The 20568-nt window shown below is 41.5% G+C and overlaps 1 long non-coding RNA gene across 2 annotated transcripts in view; it reads right to left on the minus strand.

Annotated features, from left to right (window-relative positions):
• Nucleotides 1–10316, minus strand: part of LOC148161655 (uncharacterized) — a 305996-nt gene extending 295680 nt beyond the window's left edge. For both annotated transcript variants that reach the window (XR_015767432.1, XR_015767433.1), the window contains exon 1: nt 10263–10316. This is a non-coding gene — a long non-coding RNA (uncharacterized LOC148161655). The remainder of the gene's footprint in view (nt 1–10262) is intronic.
• Between the last annotated feature and the right edge of the window lie 10252 nt (nt 10317–20568).

Genomic DNA, 20568 nt, shown 5'->3' on the forward strand with positions numbered 1-20568 from the left:
ATTTACTGATAGCTTCAAAAATGGAAATACAGACTTGAAGATTTGGCAGCAAACCAGCAGACACGGCCAACTTGTACCCCCAGCTCACGGGGCGCGGCTGCACCCTTCCTCACCACGGGCTCACACACAGCTTCTCTTCCGGGTGCACTCCAAATCCACACAACACCTACGACACCTACGACACTGAGAACATTCTTCCAGGGACCCCTGACCTCAGTAAGTATTTCGTCTAATGATCAGAGAAGCAAATGAGCAAAATCCGAAGGAGTAAAACAAGTTCTGGGAGACACATGTAGGAGAGGGCTGACAAGTAACCCAGACTCAAGATTCTAAAACAGAACCCACACTCGATCCCTTGGGGCACACCCAATGTCCTACTCTAGAAATGAGATGGAGCGGTTTCTGTGAAGGTAAGAGGGACGGGGATTCAGCTGGAAATGAAAAGCAGGTACCACCTGCAGTTCAGGGAAAGAAGACCCGTAGCATCCAGAAAAGTCTCCTTTACAAAGCAGTATACTAGCTCTGTGAGTGTAATTGTCTTCTCTGCCACGACGGGGATCCCTCTGAACCTCAAGGACCAAAGGACCACAATTACAGAGACCCCTGGGGGGTGGGCAGGAGGAGGGACAACGTGCCAGGGAGAGGAATTCGGGGACATGGGATTTAATACAAGTCTACTTCTCTGGGGCCTGGCTCCTTTAGAAAATACCTTCCAAAGATCGTTATGGGGAGAAACTAACAGAACACTCCAAACTAAGAGGAAATAAATAGGGTATCTACTTTCTTGATTAGAAACTGTTCCACACTCCTCACAAAATATACAGAGACATACATGCATAATAAAAAGTCATTTCTCTCTGAACAAGAAAGTTACTAATATATACTGAGCATCTACTAAGTGCCAGTCCTGGCCTATATATATTTGAGGTCCTGTTGGACAGTCGGTAGGGAACAGGCCCCTATTTCAAGCTTAGAGGTGCACTGCCCTGAGGTCTCACCGGGACAGGCAGGATGAACGGCACAATGCCATCAGGAGGCCCATCTGACTTCAAACCCCTCTGCTGTACAATCACATAAAATTCACCAGAGTTGATGAGTGAACACTCTGAACTGTTACACAAACATCAAACATGTTGAGTGCTGGTTGTTGTTCAGACATGTTTCTTTTTTGGGACTTGGCTGACCTAATTCTGTGAAGTCCAATGACCCTGTAGCATGCACCACCCCTCTCCTGTCCCTGACCAGATTTGTATTCCTGGCTTTCTACGGGCTGCTCCTGGCCCCACACCAACTTCCTGTTGGTCAAAAGTGGTGTCTGAACTCACTGAGTCAGATTTTCACCCTTTACCACTGGATACATGTGGCTTAGAGGCTATTCTCCCCAACTGGGAAGTTGGTTCTTGATTCTGCCCCTAGTTCAGTCAGGAATGGACCAGCAGCTTGCAGGTGGTCTCTGTCCACGCTCCTGGGCCCACAGCCATGGTTCTGGCACACGTACAATCTTCTAGACCAACGGGGAGGCATGCGATTCTATTTCTAAGCTCAGCTTCACAGGAACTACCACTAGCCGTGCGCAGTACACCCAGAGACTGTGCTCAGGGCCCCTGAGACAAGCAAGGCTTTGGCTTTGCTGATGGATGTGTGTCCTGGAGGCCTTTTCAAGACCGTCTCACTCTGACCACTCCTGAGCAGAGCAGACTAGCACATGCACGCAGTGTAGAGTGTGATTCTGTGGGACTCCTTCAGGCTGAATCTTTCCCTGGTTCTGGCAATAAAGTTTCTCACTGGGCTGCTCTGTCCTTTGTTGGTACGTATCATGGATCCTCCCTTTGAACGACGGACCACCAAGCTCTCCGCTGTTTTCACCACCTCCCGTAGGCATGAACTGGAGCAAGGTCTGCAAAGGTCTGGGCCAAGACACGGGGAATGGAAGAGGACAGCACCCAGCCTTATCTGGAGGGGCCCCTGCTGGCTTCTAAGTGGGCGCTGGGTTAGGGGAGGAGTTGTGGCAGCCCTTCCGGCCCTACAAGCTAGCCGGTGGGGCTGACCAGCTGGGGCTCCATTACTCCCAGACTGTCAAAACGGGGCAGAGCTCCTGCCTCTGAGTGGAAGCTGGTGAGCAGAAGGGAGGCCCAGTCCACCAGGCCTGGGGAAGTGGGCAGCTAGTGGACACCCCTGCAGGGGGACGCCCTGGCCTTAGCCTGGCAGCAGCAGGGACATGGAGCCAGCCCCTGAATTCTTGGCTGCACTGGCAGGAGCAGAAGCTTCTTCCCCACGGAGGCAAATACCACAGAATCAGTTTGTTCTTACTGAGAGCATCTCTGAAGAATATTAATTAGTCTCAAAAGATACATAACTGAACACTTAGGGATTCTCTTCAATGAAAACAAAAAAGTCCTCCAGTGCTTTTCAACTAGGGGTGATTTCCCCCCTGGGGGGCACTTGGAAACTTGTGGAGACCCTGTTTGTTTTCAAACCCGCTGCTGGTATCTTGTGACCTGGGGCAGGAGTGCTGCTCAGCAGCCTACGGCAGGTAAGACCAACGGCCCCAGTGAAGAGCAACGTGGCCCAGAGTGTCAGCCGCGCTCTAGGAGAGGCTCCTGTTCCCGGGGCACAGCAGGAAGGGCCAGTCTTGGGCTGAACACCAGCTCTGCACCTCACTCACCGATGCTCCCTGCCAGTTACCTCGCCCCACTAAAGTTTCCATCTGCACGGGGGGAAAAAATCGGACTGACTTCAGACTTGCGTTGTAAAATTTAGAGGAAAATCTACTGAAGTATGCCAGTGAGAGCCGTATGTCTGGAACTCATTTAGCGACCTCTTTCTCAAGTCTGGGGGACTAGTGAAGGTAGAACGTATCTTCACCGAGCCCAGTCCAGGACACCTCTCACATAACGTCCTAACACTAAAATGGGTCTGTGCAAACCCACATCCGTGCTAGACGCATTTTCCCTTGAGCGCTCTGTTAGAAACTGTAGTCCTGCACATACCACGAGCGTTTTCTTGCTCTTACTATTTTTCTCCGCCAGCCAATGTACCTTCAACTAATCACAGTTCAGGATCTGGAATGTGCCCCACGCAAACCCTTCACCAATGACACTTCCAACCCTTGGAGCGGCTCTCTGCCGTGGTGCTGCCAGCAGGATTCTAGGCGCCTCCACAGAAACCAAGTCACTTTCCCAAGGCTCCAAAAGACGGAGCGCTATGAAATGACTTCTGAATCATCTACTGTATCAAGAGAAGACTTACCCAGGAGACCTTTGTCTGATTACATGTACTTTGAAAGATATATCTAAATACATAAATAAATTTTGTTATGCATTACTTGCCAAAGGACCTACCACAAGGAGAATATTTTACAAACTGGTTTCAACTAAAAAGGAGAATAGGGAAATTTGTAGTGGATGTTAATTTACAGTTAAACAGTTTTTCAAACTTGATTTTTTTTCCTCTTAAAATATATGCATGTTTATACATGTGTGTGTATGTGCTTATGTGTGTTCTGATTCAAAAGTAACCGCATACAGATCGGATTCTAGATTCTCTCGGACACATACTTTGAGATGTCAGTGCCAACAGCTCTGCTCTAGGTTTGCTTTCTAACATAGAAAATAAGAAGGGAGAATCTCTAGAGACTCTTATATTTCAAACATTCTGTTTCTAAAAGTGAAAGTAATACCTAGGTTCTGTAAACTTATTAAACACTGGAAGCAATACAGTTGTCTTTCTTTAAAGAAAAAAGGACATCTTCATGTTAAATAATTATATGCTGCTTTAAAAATTTAGGGGCAGGGCGCCTGGGTGGCTCAGTTGGTTGGGCGACTGCCTTCGGCTCAGGTCATGATCCTGGAGTCCCGGGATCGAGTCCCACATCGGCCTCCCTGCTCGGCGGGGAGTCTGCTTCTCCTTCTGACCCTCTTCCCTCTCGTGCTCTCTGTCTCTCATTCTCTCTCTCTCAAATAAATAAATAAAATCTTAAAAAAAAATTCTTTAAAAAATTTAGGGGCAATAGACATATTACTTAATTTCGAGTAAGTTCACATTACTAACTTCGCAGTAACTGACAGAATTTAAAAAGAGAGAATGAACTGTAGCAAAATCAGAAGTATGGCCAACTTGCCATGTCTTACACACACCATATCTAATCATGTTTAACAGCAAGCACTAGCTACAACTGAGGCCAGTGAAGGCTCAGCAAAAATGAATTATTAAATTGGTCTGCTTATATCCCGTTACAGACTTCTTATGAATACTTGATTTTATTTTGTATAACTGACAAGAGCTGACAGGAAAGGACAGGTTTAATGACAATCAAATGAAGATCAACTAGACTAGGTGTCCCACAGGAGAGCTGCCTCAAGTGGTGATAAAGTAACTGATGGGACATGACGAGACTGAGCACCGTAGTCTGTCATATACGGTGGTAAGTTATCCTGTAATATTAGTAGACTGTCTGCAACAGCTCATGAATCCAATAGCTCTGAAAGAGATGGGTACAGTATATGCCCAACAAAAGAAAAATAGACATTGACTTCGCATATTTAATACCAGATCGTTTGCCATTAAACTTAATTTCTAAATCATTTATATGACTCAATGACGGCATGAAATTTTTAAGCTGGTGGGCAGATGAATAGCAGCAGAGAGAGAGTGTGGATGAGTACAGTGTCATTTACCTACCCCTGCCCCACTAACAGGTGAGGCCGAGCTATTGTAGTAGGTCCCAAACACTTAACCTATAAGGTCATCACTGAGGAGACAAGTGAAAAAGATATTGGCATTTATAAGAGATTGGTGAAAATTAGTGCTAAAGCATTAATTTCTCTTAATAGACTAAAAGAACTGTGTGCATTCAGGAGATATTTGATCTGAATTAAGAAACTGATGAAGCAACTGATTAATTGGAATTTAAGCCATCAGTCCCCAGATCCATCAACAGCTTCATCTGCATTCTAAACAATTAGATGCCGGCCCCACAGAAAGCCCTGTGTTAATACACAGTCAATAGGACACCACAAAAAGACTCCCTGAGCTGCAACTGTCCAAGCTCCGACACACCACACAGATTTAAGACTTTTATACTGGCTAGGGTTTGAAGATTTTTATTTTAGTAGACAATGCACTATCAGATTCTTCTGAACTGAAACTGAAAAGTAATAATATCAAGAGTATTGATACACAAAAAATTCTGAGTATGTGTACTTTTGAAAATGAGACAATTAAAAAACGTAATCACTTAAAGTCACAGAAACAGAATTTCCAAAGCTAAGAATTACTGACTTAAAGCAGTATCATGACACACATTTTATCCAGCTGTGAAGCTATTTGGTCCATTTCAGAAGAAAAACAGCATGAAATAGCAATCTCACATTTTAATACCTGTATATCTACAATCAGTGAATTTTAACCATTTAAATTTAATAGAAAAAAATAAAGAAACCGAGAACTGTAAGCTTAGGGGGTGCCTGGGCGGCTCAGTCAGTTAAGCGTCTGCCTTCGGCTCAGGTCATGATCCCACCATCCTGGGATCGAGTCCTGAGTCAGGCTCCCTGCTCGGCGGAGAAGCCTGCTTCTCCCTCTCCCTAAGATGCTCCCAACTGCTTGTGCTCTGTCAAGTAAATAAAAATCTTTCAAAAAAATTAAAAAAAAAGATTCTCAAAGAGATCCAGGACCTACAAAATATTAAGTATCATTATACTACAACATGTCCCTATAACATGAAACCCAAGGGAAAACTAGAGGGAAAGAAAATGTTTTTAAAACGTCATCAGTTTAGGGCACCTGGGTGGCTCAGTTAGTTAAGCGTCTGCCTTCAGCTCAGGTCGTGATCCCGGGGTCCCGGGATCGAGCTCCACATCAGGCTCCCCCTGCACGGTGGGGAGCCTGCTTCTCCATCCCCCTCTGCCCACCACTCCCCCTGCTTATGCTTGCTCTCTCTCTCTCTCTCCATCAAATAAATACATAAAATCTCTTAAAAAACAAGCCATCAGTTTAGATATGTTATTTATCCAAAGCTAACATAATATAGAGTATCTCATTTGCCTAATGCTCTAATATTCTATCTATGTTTCGCTGGCTATAAGTCATTCAGAGGCTGAAGAACTGAAACTGCTGTTAGTCACACGATCTTCAACAAGGCATTCATATTGTTCAGCCCTCAGACTCCTCCTCTAGAAAATGGACAGTTCTCATCATCTTCCAGTTTTAAAGTGCTGGATTTCCTTCATCTTTTATCCCCTAGTGAAACCTGTATTTCCTTTAATTTTAATTATCTAAAAAACATTTCCATATTTAGGATAATGTTCTTAATCTCATATATATTTCTACCACAATCATTAGAAGGGCCATTAATATGAAAGCATTTCTCAAATGCAAAGGTTTTTCTATTCATGATATTGAATACATTTAGAAACAAAGACAAACATCATAAACAATAGGTGATGTAAACAGGGATGGCAATGTGAAAATCTCTGAAAATCCATTTCTCCAGAACTATAATGAAAACAACAGTAAAAATCATCCAAAGCAACTTTTTCAAACTCTGCAGAATAATCCAAGCCTTGCAACAACCCCAGGTGCATTGACTCGAGACACATGGCTACATGGAGCTACAGAAGAGGTGAAGACCAGGCCTGGAAGCGGCCAGCTAGCCTCCTTTGGCCAGCCCTCAGAGCAAAGCCCCATCTCACTGGACAGGAAAGGGAGTCCAGCTGTATTTCTGAGAAGAAAGGGAATGGACTGGAAGAGAGGAGCTCTCTAGTCTGCTCCACAGGAAGAACAAAACCTCCCGTTGAGTAACACACAATAAAGTAAATGTATCAAGTGTACCTGATGATTAGGTGTAGCTGAACTCTTCTGTTAATGGCAGCCTTGTCTTACAATGCAAATAACCATAACTACAGTTGAAAAAACATTCCCCCCCCCTCAGAATACCCCTTTAAAAAAATGCTGTTTACATATGGAGAAAAAACTAAATTAACAACTCTAGCGCCTGGCTGACTCAGCTGGAAGACCATGCGACTCTTGATTTCAGGGTCATGAGTTTGAGCCCCATATTGGGTGTAGAGAATATTTAAAAATTTTTTAAAAAAAATTAATTAACAACTCTACAATTTAACTTTGTCCTTTCTAGAGTTTTCACCACACTACCAATAATACATATGCTGAGCTTCCAAAAAAATAAATAAATAATATGCTGAGCTTCCTATAAAAATACTGTCCATTCGGCAGGGATGTCCACTATCACCACTGCTATTCAACACAGTATTAGAAGTCCTAGCCACAGCAATCAGACAACAAAAAGAAATCAAAGGCATCCAAACCGGCAAAGAAGAAGTCAAACTCTCACTGTTTGCAGACGATAAGATACTTTATGTAGAAAACCCAAAAGACTCCACCCCAAAACTGCTAGAACTCATACAGGAATTCAGTAAAGTGGCAGGATATAAAATCAATGCACAGAGATCAGTGGCATTCCTATACACCAACAACAAGACAGAAGAGAGAGAAATTAAGGAGTCGATCCCATTTACATTGCCCCCAAAACCGTAAGATGCCTAGGAATAAATCTAACCAAAGAGGCAAAGGATCTGTATTCAGAAAACTATAAAATACTCAAGAAAGAAATTGAGGAAGACACAAAGAAATGGAAAAACGTTCCATGCTCATGGATTGGAAAAACAAATATTGTGAAGATGTCAATGGTACCTAGAGCAATCTACACATGCAATGCAATCCCCATCAAAATACCATCCACTTTTTTCAAAGAAATGGAACAAATAATCCTAAAATTTGTATGGAACCAGAAGAGACCCCGAATAGCCAGAGGAATGCTGAAAAAGAAAAGCAAAGCTGGCAGCATCACAATTCCGGACTTCCAGCTCTATTACAAAGCTGTCATCATCAAGACAGTACGGTACTGGCACAACAACAGACACATAGATCAATGGAACAGAATCGAGAGTCCAGAAATGGACCCTCTACTCTATGGTCAGCTAATCTTTGACAAAGCAGGAAAGAATGTCCAATGGAAAAAAGACAGTCTCTTCAACAAATGGTGTTGGGAAAATTGGACAGCCACATGCAGAAGAATGAAACTGGACCATTTCCTTACACCACTCACAAAAACAGACTCCAAATGGCTGAAAGACCTAAATGGGAGACAGGAGTCTATCAAAATCCTAAAGGAGAACACAGGCAGCAACCTCTTCGACCTCAGCCGCAGCAACTTCTTCCTAGAAACATCGCCAAAGGCAAGGGAAGCAAGGGCAAAAATGAACTATTGGGATTTCATCAAGATAAAAAGCTTTCGCACAGCAAAAGAAACAGTCCATAAAACCAAAAGACAACCGACAGAATGGGAGAAGATATTTGCAAATGACATATCAGATAAAGGGCTAGTATCCAAAATCTATAAAGAACAGATCAAACTCAATACCCAAAGAACAAATAATCCAATCAAGAAATGGGCAGAAGACACGAACAGACATTTTTCCAAAGAAGACATCCAAATGGCCAACAGACACATGAAAAAGTGCTCAACATCGCTTGGCATCAGGGAAATCCAAATCAAAACCTCAGTGAGATACCACCTCACACCAGTCAGAATAGCTAAAATTAACAAGTCAGGAAATGACAGATGTTGGCGGGGATGCGGACAAAGGGGAACCCTCCTACACCGTTGGTGGGAATGTAAGCTGGTGCAACCCCTCTGGAAAACAGTGTGGAGGTTCCTCAAACAGTTGAAAATAGAGCTACCATACGATCCAGCAATTGCACTACTGGGTATTTATCACAAAGATACAAATGTAGGTATCCGAAGTGGTATGTGCACCCCAACGTTTATAGCAGCAATGTCCACAATAGCCAAACTGTGGAAAGAGCCAAGATGTCCATCGACAGATGAATGGATAAAGAAGATGTGGTTCATATATACAATGGAATATTATGCAGCCATCAAAAGGAATGAGATCTTGCCATCTGCAATGACGTGGATGGAACTGGAGGGTGTTATGCTGAGCGAAATAAGTCAATCAGAGAAAGACAGGTATCATATGACCTCACTGATACGAGGAATTCTTTATCTCAGGAAACAAACTGAGGGTTGCTGGAGGGGGGTTGGGGTGGGAGGGATGGGGTGGCTGGGTGATGGACATTGGGGAGGGTATGTGCTATGGTGAGCGCTGTGAATTGTGCAAGACTGTTGAATCACAGAACTGTACTTCTGAAACAAATAATGCAATATATGTTAAGAAAAAAAAAAAAAGAAGGAGATAGCAGGAGGGAAAGAATGAAGGGGGCGAACTGGAGGGGGAGACGAACCATGAGAGACGATGGACTCTGAAAAACAAACTGAGGGTTCTAGAGGGGAGGGCGGTGGGGGGATGGGTCAGCCTGGTGATGGGTATTAAAGAGGGCACATTCTGCGTGGAGCACTGGGTGTTATGCACAAACAATGAATCATGGAACACTACATCAAAAACTAATGATGTAATGTATGGTGATTAACAAAACAATAAAAAAATTTAAAGAGAAAAAAATACTATTTATTTCACAGTCAGAAATGCAAGGCAGAAGGAACTTGGGTATTACCTGATAAACTTCTCATCATTTTAGACATTAAGAAAATGGGTGACCATGTGTCTAGGTCATATAATTAAAAATTGGCCAAAGCAGACTAGATTTTGGGTTTCCTGACTTCCAACACACAGTTCTTCTCCTTGACCACATGAGGCTTCCGTCTCATTTCCCCTTTTCCACCTTCCCCTCACTGGTGAGAGCTCAGGTCATATAAATATCATTTATCCTGCGAAGCCCACTTCAACTCACCTACACAAACTGTCTGCTTCCTCTTCTGTTCCCCCACCCATCTTATCCCCCTTTGTATCCCAAGAGACAAGTAGTGCCTGGCACATAGTAGGTGGTAAATAAACGTTTGCTGAATTAATAAAACTGCAAATACAGAATAGCAATCAAATTTCAAGCAACATCATCTAAGTACTTCGCTATCAATATAGCTTTGAACAAAAGCACTCATTTGATATAAAGGTTGTGATAGGATTATATTTTTTAAAACAAACATATACACTAAAGATTTTCATTTTAAATATCAACAGTTAAATGTGATTTAGAATTAATGAATTCAATGTATTATCATTCGAAGAAAACTTTTTATAAGAATAAATTTAACTTTTACCTTTCAAAATGAAAATTAAACTGCTAAAATACTAAATGATCAGCAATTTAAATACAAATATAAATACCTGCTTTTTCTGAAGTCCTAAGAAATACCATGTCCGATGGAGTTCTTTGATTCTGCAGAGAGTAATATAAAACACTAATTATCTATATGCAAGTTTATAAAGTAATACCATTCTATTACAAAGTAGAAATAGCTAGTAAAAACAACTAAAAAAAGTTATAATTAAAATTTATACTGAAGCAATTAACATTAATAATTTGTTTTAACAATTTGTATAATTTATATTTAAATTCATCTTGTAGTTGGACATTTTAACGATTCTTTCCCGTTAACAAACCATGAAAACAGCATTTATGATGACTTGAAAACGTCTCCATTTCTGAAAAATGTTAAATATTGCCTTTTCTGTGGCCTCTTTGTTAACTGAACTCATACATACAATATAGCAGTTTTTGCCCTATAATAAATTATGTCCTCCCTAGTAGACTAACCCTGGAGAGTGAGAATAGGATTCTTCCAAAGCCTAACACAAAACAAACCACATCATAAATAAAACACTTACTGAATGTTGAATAAATGAATAAATGTACAACTGAGCAGACAAAAAAGTCAACCCTATAAATTTGAGAGATATTCTTTTATAAAGCAGAAAAGGACAAAAACTCAAAGGGACTTACAGCATATAAACTTAGACAAGTATTTGCTATTCGTGCATTTATTTAATCATTACTAATAATTTTGTCAATTGGAAAAGCTGTATCAAACTAAAGGAAAAATATATAATAAGAACACAATTTCATGAAGTACTTATATTTTTTGAGACTTAAGTAAAGATTTACCCACACATGAAAAAGAAATGGATTACCTGTCAGTAAGCAAGCAATAAAAACAAATATAAGTCGTTAAAGATGAAAACGATATGTTGTGGGATAAAGCTACCTTTTTCTAACATGAATAAAGAAAGGTCAATTATTAAGATCTAAAGAACTCTTAGGTCAAAAAAGAAATCACAACGGAAATTAGAAAATATTTTTAACTGAATGATAATAAAAACTCAACGCAGCAACGTGTGTGAAACCATTCTGCCAGAGCCAAAAGAAAATGTTAAGAGGAAAATATTCACAATTCAATGCATACAATATATAAAGGAAGCTAAAAATACGAGCTAAATATCCACTTGAAAGCAGGGGCAGGGGGAGCCAATGAACCCCAAAGAAAGTACAAGGATGTAAGCAAATATAAACACAGAAATTAATGACCTAGAAAACAAGTATATAAATAGAAGTAATGACAAGCAAGAAAGTATTTTTTAAATACGCCCATTTCAGCGATAAGAAAAACTAAGGTGAGACTATAACTAACAAAAGGCAAGTTCTCTAAACGAAAACTATCAAACATTATTGAAAGAAGTTAAAAAAAACCTAAACACACAGAATACATCATCCTCCAAAATCAGAATCTAAAGATGTCATGTGCCCATCAACTGGTAATATGTATTTAACACAAACCCAATCAAAATCGTAACATGTTTTTTGAGAGGAATTGACAAGGTATTCCTAATATTTAGAGGGAAATGCCAAGGCCAAGAATGAACAAGACAAATGTGAGAAACGTGGAAGGTGGATTCTACAATATAACAAAACTAAAGTATTAAAGTAGAGCAATTAAGACAAGATGGTATTCCTCTAAGATAGATAATTCTACCAATGGGAACACAGAGACTCCAGAAGGGAGGCCCACATAAGAATGGACACTAGATTAATGAGAAAGGTGCTCCTGCAGACCAACGAGGACACTGTGGTCTTCTCAATAAACAGTACTGAGAAACTAATTTATTAGGTATCTATAGGAGATGACAGGAGCTAATAAATACTAAAGCTCTATATCAATCAAAACATAAGAATATATTCCAAATGACTTCTGCTTCTAAATGTCAAAGTCAAAACTATAAAGCCCTAAAAGATATTACAGATATTTTCACAACTTTTTGACAGAGAGTAATTTCTTCCCCACCAACCCTAACAAGATTCCTCCTACTCCACAAACAAACATTTAAAAAACAAAACAAAAATCCCCAACTAACTCCAAATGAAAAGATTAATAAAGTGGACTTAATCAAAACTAGGAACATCTCTTCAACAAAGCACACCAGGGAGGAAAAAATAATTGCAACATATAACTAATAAGAAACTCCCAGCCAGAATACACAATGGCCCATAAACAGTTAAGAAAAGAAGGGATAACTTAGAAGAAAAATGGCAAGGGATTTTAACAGGCTCTTCCCAAATAAGAAAGATTCCCCAAATCCTATGAAAAGGTGTCCAACTTATTTTTCAAGAAAATGCATGTGAAAACCACAACTACTACATAAATATTGGAAATGCTAAATTAAAAAGGCTGACAATGCCAAGTGTCAGCAAACATGTGAAGCAACAGGAACTCTTCCACACGCTCATTACAGTATAATTGGATACATTACCTTGCAAAAGCATTTGCAGTATCTACTGAAGTGGAACATCGCACAATCCAAAACCCAACAATTCCACTCTTTAGGTATATAAACACGAGCAATGTGTGCCAACTGAGTCAAGTATGACATGGAATTATCATTTCTAATAGGCAAGACTAATAAGCTACCCAAATATCCAGCAACAGTAGAATGGATAAAAGACATACTACGTAACAACAAAATGAATGAATTACGGCTACCCACAACAAAATGGGAGAATCTCACCAACAGTACCGGGTCCAAAAAAAAAAAAAAAAGACCACTCACCTAAATATACCCCTCTACCCCATGGAGTTTTCTAGGCACCCATGTTGAAAAGCAATTAACCACAAATTTAAGGCTTTGTTTCTGAACTTTCAATTCTGAATTTTTGCGAGTTCTATGCTGTCTAGATTATTCTAACGTTGAATAAAGTTTTGAAATGGAAAAGTGTGAATACTAAAATTTTATTAATCTTTTTCAAAACTGTTTTTCACTATTCTGGGTCCCTTGTGTTTCCATATAATTTTAAAATCAGCTTGTCAATTTCTGCAAAAAAGTCAGCTGGGATGTTGAGAGGGATAGCACAGAATATGTAGATCAATTTGGGGAGTACTGCCATTTTAACAATATTAATACTTCTAATCCATGATATCTAGGATGTCTTTCCATTTACTTAGGTCTCCTTTAGTATATTTTGACACTGCTTTGTAGTTTTCAAAGTACAAGTGTTGCACTTTTGTTGCTCATTCTTAACAATTATTTTATTTATAAGTATTTTATTCTTTTTAACGTTATCATAATGGAATTTTTTTCTTAAAAAAATCACTTGAGCCTTTGGGTGTGTCTATTTCTGGGTTCTCCACACCATTCCACTGATCTTTATTTCTTACACACTGTGTTGGTAAATAAAGCTAGGTAGTATGCCTTAACATCAGGAAGTGACCCTTCTCACTCTATTCTCCTTATGAAGGCCGTTTTCGCCATTTTAGCCTTGACAAATTAGTTGTAGAATAAGCTTATTGTGTCTAAAAAAGTAAAAACAAAAAACAAAACTTCGGGGCACCTGGGTGGCTCAGTTGTTAAGCATCTGCCTTCGGCTCAGGTCATGCTCTCAGGGTCCTGGGATGGAGCCCCGCGTCAGGCTCCCTGCTCCATGGGGAGCCTGCTTCTCCCTCTCCCACTCCCCCTGCTTGTGTTCCCTCTCTCGCTGTCTCTCTCTCTCTCTGTCAAATAAATAAATAAAATCTCTTAAAAAAAAAAAACCTCGCTGAGATTTTAATGGGAACTGTATTAAACCTATATTCAATTTTAGGAAAACTGGAATTTTATAGTGTCTTTGATTACTTTCACGAACACAGTTATTTTCAGCATACCTAAGATTTTGTTTTCATTAGTACTGCCTATAAGAGTACTTCATTTTTAATTTCAGTTTCCACATGTTGGAAATGGGATTGGTATTTGAGTGGTGATCTTATAATTGGCCACTTCGCTGAACCTATTCATTATCATTAGTTCCAGGTTTTTCATCAGTTCCTTGGGATTGTCTATATACACAATCATGTCGTCTGCAAATGGGGACATTTTTAGTTCTTCCTTTCCAATCTGAATTCCTTTAATTTCCTTTACTTGCCTTATTCTATGTAGCTAGAAATGTCAGTTAAATAACAGTGCTTAAGAACAAACATCCTTGACTTACTCCCAGTCTGAAAGGAGAGGCATTCAGAATTTCACTGTGAAGTATGATGTTGGCTCTATGTTTTTACAGATGCCCTTTAAATATAATTAAGGTAATTACCATCTAATCCAAGCTGTGGATAGTTTTTATCATGAATGGGTGTTGGATGTAGTCACATGTTGATATGATCCTATAATTTTCTTTTAACCTGTTCATAGAGTGGATTACACTGAGTGATTTTAGAATGTCGGAATGGGCCTTAAGTACCTGGAATAACCTCCACATCATCATGATGTCGAATTTTCTATCTATATTGCGGATATCAACAGGCAATTATTTTCTTAAAGAATTTTTTTTGTGTCTCTATTCACAAGGGATATTTGTTTTCTCTTGTTGTGCTGTCTTTCTCTTGTGCTGACAGGAGGATAGTAACTGGACTCCTAACACGAGCCTGGGCAGTGTTCCATCCTCAACTATATTCTGGAAACTACTGTGTAAAAATGACACTAGTCTTCTTTAAGAGTCTCAAGGAATTCTTCATTGAAAACATCTGGACCTAGATATTTCCTTCCTGGAGATTTTAAATTGCTAACTCCATTTCCTTACTGTTTGTAGAAGCATTCATACGATCAGTTTAATTCTGACCGAGTTTGGATAGTCTGTGGTTTGGGAAGAATCGGTCCATCTCATCTAAGCTGGGGTACAGCTGTCGGTGGCGTATTCCGCAATGACCCTTTCAATGGCTCGGGACCAGCAGTAATGTTCCCTCTGTCATCCCTGAGATTGGTGAATGCTTTTGCTTTCACTGATTTACTATCTTGTCTTCCTATTCTCTGTTTCACTGATCTGCTCTGATATTTATTTCCTTTCTTCTGCATGCATTGGTTTAATTCTGCTCTTCTTCTTCTAGTTTCCTGAGTGAGGAACTTGGATTATTAATTTGAGATCTTGAGTCGGCACTGACTGCTATGAAATTCCCTCTCAGCACTGCTTCTCCCTCTCCCTCTGCCCCTCCCCACCTCAGGCTCACTCTTTCGCTCTCAAATAAATGGATAAAATCTTTAAAAAAAAAAAAAAGAAAGAAATATGCAACCACTGGGGGGAACTGGGTGAAGGATAAGCAGGACCCCTCTATACTAAGTTTGCAATTTCCTGTAAAGCTATAATTATTTCAAAAGAAAAGGTTTTTTTTTTTTTTAAGATTTTATTTACTGAGAGAGAGGGGGGAGTGAGAGAGCAGGAGCAGGGGAGAGGGGCACGGGGAGAGGGAGAAGCAGGCTCCTGATGTGGGACTTGATCCCAGAACCCTGGGATCATGACATGAGCTGAAAGGAGATGCTTAACCAACCGAGCCACCCAGGCGCCCCCAGAAAAGTTTTTTTTTTTAAATAAAACAAAGTAAAAGGATGAAAATTATATACCATGCAAATACTAATCAAAGACAGCTGGGAGAGAGAGAGAGAGCAAAAGAGAGAGACAAACCAAGAAACAAGTCTTAATAACAGAGGACAGACTGACGCTCACCAGAGGGAGGTGGGTGGGGGAGGGACACAGGTGAAGGGGATGAAGGAGGGCACTTGTGTTAAGCACAGGGTGACGTATGGAAACCTGAAGCTGATATAACGCCGCATGTCAACTAACTGGAATTAAAATAAAGAAATAAAAATAAAGAAAGCTGGTATCATTTTATTGAAGATAGAATTATGAGCCCACAGAGAAGAAATATTATCAGATAAAGATCAATCCAACAGTAAGTTAGTAACCCTACACTCGCATCATCTAATAACATACTCTAAAATATATAAAGCAAAACTGACATAATTTAAAGCAGTAGACACATCCTCAAAGATGTTGAGACTCACACAAGTTTCTCAGTAACTGATAAGTAAACTTCGAATATGAATACAGAAGATTCAAACAAGACTATTAACAAATTAATCAAATAAATGGATTTGAATTTAATTAAAAGAGAACATTCATGATTTCAGAATAAAGCTTATCCCTGCTAATTTTGAAAATTAATCTGATTTATTCCCACTTGGATTTCTAATGCTTCTGAAACAAATCTTTCAGAAAATGAATAGTGTATGGTTCCTTTTCAGTGACCTAACTACAGGAAATGATTGAGTGGCTTTCACAAATAATTCTTCATTTAATGCTACATGTTTATTTGCATGCTTTTTCTTATAAATATTATTCAACTAACAGGTTAAATCCCACTCCCAGGAGTAGGCCAGGAGCTAAGCAAGACAGACATCACTGTAAGAAGAACTGAGTGTGCAGCCTGAGAGGAACTGAGCCTCCTCACTTGTATTGATAAAGGCTGCTGACTCGGGAGCTTGGGCATTAGAACTGGTTATGAAGATAAATTGTAGCATCCCAGTTCCCTGGGATCTTCAAAACACACACGCGCGCGCGCACACACACACACACACACACACATCCAGAGGCAGCAGGCTGGGTAAGTTTTGAGATCCCAGACTTTAACTTTTTTTTTTTTCAATGTGATCAGTATAACTTTTCTTTCTTTCTTTCTTTTTTTTAATTAACATATAATGTATTATTTGTTTCAGAGGTATAGGTCTGTGATTCAACAGTCTTGCACAATTCACAGCGCTCACCATAGCACATACCTCCCTCCCCAATGTCCATCACCCAGCCACCCCATCCCTCCCACCCCCCACCACTCCAGCAACGCTCCGTTTGTTTCCTGAGGTTAAGAGTCTCTTACGGTTTGTCTCCCTCTCTGGTTTCGTCTTGTTTCATTTTTCCCTCCCTTCCCCTATGATTCTCTGCCAGACTTTAACTTTTAAAACAACCAAATGAACAAATCAATCCTCATATTCTTTTTAAAGATTGATTTATTTATTTGAGAGAGCGAGTAGGGGGAGGGGCAGAGGGAGAGAGAGAGAGGAACCTCAAGCAGACTCCCCACTGAGCATGGAGCCCGACATGGGGCTCCATCCCACCACCCTGAGATCATGACCTGAGCCAAAATCAGGAGGAGTCAGACGCTTAACCGACTGAGCCACCCAGGTGCCCCATCAAACCCCATATCGTAACGATACAGTGACAGGACAGAAAGTGAAGAGAGTACCAACTGCCCTGTGAATGTAGACAGTGTGGACGGTATGTATCATTTAGCCCAAACACTTACTCTGTCCTCAGTCCACACGAAATTGTTATTTTTTGCATTGCAACCGTGCCTCTATGGTCTCTGGATGATGTAAGACAATATACCATGGCCAGCGTAATGCAACACAACACTGCACAGCACGTGAAGCAACATGAAGTCACACGACACTAAACAGGACAGTGTCTCCAGCCAGACCTCTGCTTCTGTGCTCCCCAAGCTCCCCCCGGACAGACAGCCCAGGCGCGGGTACAGCCAGACATTGCACATCGAGGCTTCCACCGATGCTGCTTTATGTTGGAAAAATCACAATAACGAAACAACCTTAGGCTGCATAATAGAGATGTACAATTTTGATAATGGGAGTAATAAACATTAGAGGCAGGCAAACAAATGAGTACAAAAATGTTTTTCCAGATCAGCAGTTTTCAGTGCCCACAATAAACATTTATCAAGACAGTCAATGAAAATGAAAACACCTACATCTCCTTAGAATACCAAAGCATATTCCGGGAGCATCTGAATTCATAAATTGTGGGATGAATGTTTTCAACAGGCTGGCCTAATATAATTCACAGAGATATTATTTCTTGCCCGAAGAGCACTCTCTTGCACTGTGCATTATAGGAATGTCAGGTTGGATTTATATGAAGGAGGATTTCTCTTGGAGGCATTATTGATGGCAAATGGAAGATTCACCAGACATTGGAAATCGGAAGTATTTCTGAAAAACCCCTTTTTCACTTGAAAGGGCTATAAATCTAAAAATAATTTTGAATTCACAAGCAATCCTTTTATGCAATAAGTTGATAGCAAATATATTACTGAAGAGACACATAATTACCTTAAAATCTACCATGGTTAGAAATGTATTGAAGCTCTTAAATTATAATTTAATTTTATAATAGTAAAACATAAAACAAATATTTTTACTGTTTTTTTTGAGTTTCCCTTCTATCCTTGCATATATAAAGACAAAGTAGAATTATTTATAAACTACTCTCCCACGCTGTCCCAGGAAGCTCCAAAATTTTCCAACTACATAGAATGTTGATTTTGATGAACAAGAGAGAGGGAAATTTTATCATGCCTTTGAGTCTATGGAACCAGCGTCCTGCACTCCCTGGCATGGCGTCCCTTCAGCAAGGAGTTCTGTGGACTGAAGGAAGCCAGGAGCTACAGTCTCTAGACCCAGGCTTTCTAGTTGCATCTCAGAATTTTAATTTGGGGGGCACCTGGGTGGCTCAGTCAGTTAAGCGTCTGCTTTTGGCTCAGGTCATGATCCCAGGGTCCCGGGACCGAGTCCTGCATCGGGCTCCCTGCTCAGTGGGGAGCTTGCTTCTCCCTCTCCCTCTGCCTCTCCCCCTGCTTGTGCTCTCTCTCTCTAGCTTTCTCTGTCAAATAAATAAAATTAAAAAAAAAAAGAATTTTAATTTGGCCAGCTCAAAGGAGCACTTTGTATCTGTCTCTATCTTTGTCAATGTCTATCTATGACCATATATTTACCTCTGCATCCATAACCATCGGATCGACAGTCACAGTGTATCAATGACGGTAACTATGTTTATGGTCTCTAGATCCATAGCTACATCTGTCTCTGCTGCAGCCGCTTCTATATCCACAGGTCTATGCTCCCCTGTCCCATCCCCTGTTCGCTCCCTTTCTCCTGGACTGGCCGTGGGGCACTTCACAGAGGGCTCTGGGCTTGGGACAGAGGTCAGGAATTCAGAGCTGCCTCTGCTGCTCATTCTCTGTGCCAGCCTGGGTGCGCTAATCACCATATATTTCAGACTCCTCATCTGTTGAAAAGGGATGATAACCTAGTTTATCTTGGCGGGTTACTGTGAATTTAAATAATGAGTAAAGTACCACATACCAGCAGAATGTTCTTAGTGATGGGCTGTTCAGGCCCCGCTGGGGAGGCCATCCCACTTCAAGGCCTATTCCCCAGGGAAGCCTGCAGTTGGTTCGGCTGGGCTCCCAGGGGGAGAGCCTGCGGGCAGCAAGGAGGACGGAGGAGCGGGCCGCCCGGCCTGTGCTGGGACAAGACCACGCAGAGGACCATATGCTGAGCACGGACCCCTCCCGGCCTCAGCTTCCTTCTGTGTAACATCGTCTCTCGGTTCCGTTATAAGACGTCGCCCTAAGATCTGGGCTAAGTCCACGAGGAAGGAAAAATGAAGTGTAAAGATAAGCAGGATAAATAGTGTCATCTTTGGTCCAAAAGATGTCAGTACTCTGACTTGTGATGGGCTCCTGAGCTCAAAGCCTGGGAGCCCTGGGGACAGGGGACCAAGAGCCGGCTCTGGAGGCCACAAGTCCCCAGCCGCCTGAGCGGCTCACGTAGCACGACTGCCCCCTAGCTCCGCCAGGGCTCCCAGGGACGCCGACGGCCTCCTTCAGGGCCCCTCTGCCAAGAGGACAGGGTGCAGGCTGGTGGGACCCGGCTGGTGGAGCCAGGGGGAGGTGGGGGAGCCGAGGCTGCAGCCCAGGTACCAGCCTTTGTCGGGGATGGATCCCAACCTCCCGTTAATGTTTCCAACACCGCAAGCCCAGGCGTGCAGCACCCCCATCACACAAACGGCAAGCTATGCCTCTCTACCGGCAGCATCTTCCGAACCAGGGCTTGTGTGTGTGTGGTTCTTGTGTTGAATTTCTAAGTGTCCAGCTCGGAGGGCATTTTGCCTCAGTTGAAGATTTCTTGATGAGGTGAGCAAGCAAGGCATTTCGAGGCGTCTGTGATGGTCTGTGACCTCCGAGTCGTTGTCTACGGCAAGCCTTTCCTGCGCAGCCCAGGGAGAACCGAAGCAACACCGGGAGAGAAATTACAGGGGCCGCGCCCTGCCCTTAGAGGGCTGATACTAACGGAGACAAGACGCGCTCGCAGATACATAAACAACGACAGGGGAACTTCGGCTGTGCCATACATCACATTAGAACAGAGCCGCGCAGGGTCTCGGGCTAATGTTTTGTTTGTGTGCTCGTCTTGATGTTTTATGGTCAAAGAAACCTTCCCAGAAGGCAAACGCACGAATGAGCAGGACCTGCGCCGATGGCGTAATGCTTCT

This window comes from Eumetopias jubatus, unplaced genomic scaffold, assembly GCF_037043125.1.
Source record: "Eumetopias jubatus isolate StellerSeaLion01/CBP00866 unplaced genomic scaffold, mEumJub1_p1.0 scaffold_104, whole genome shotgun sequence".
Taxonomy (NCBI): Eukaryota; Metazoa; Chordata; class Mammalia; order Carnivora; family Otariidae; genus Eumetopias; species Eumetopias jubatus.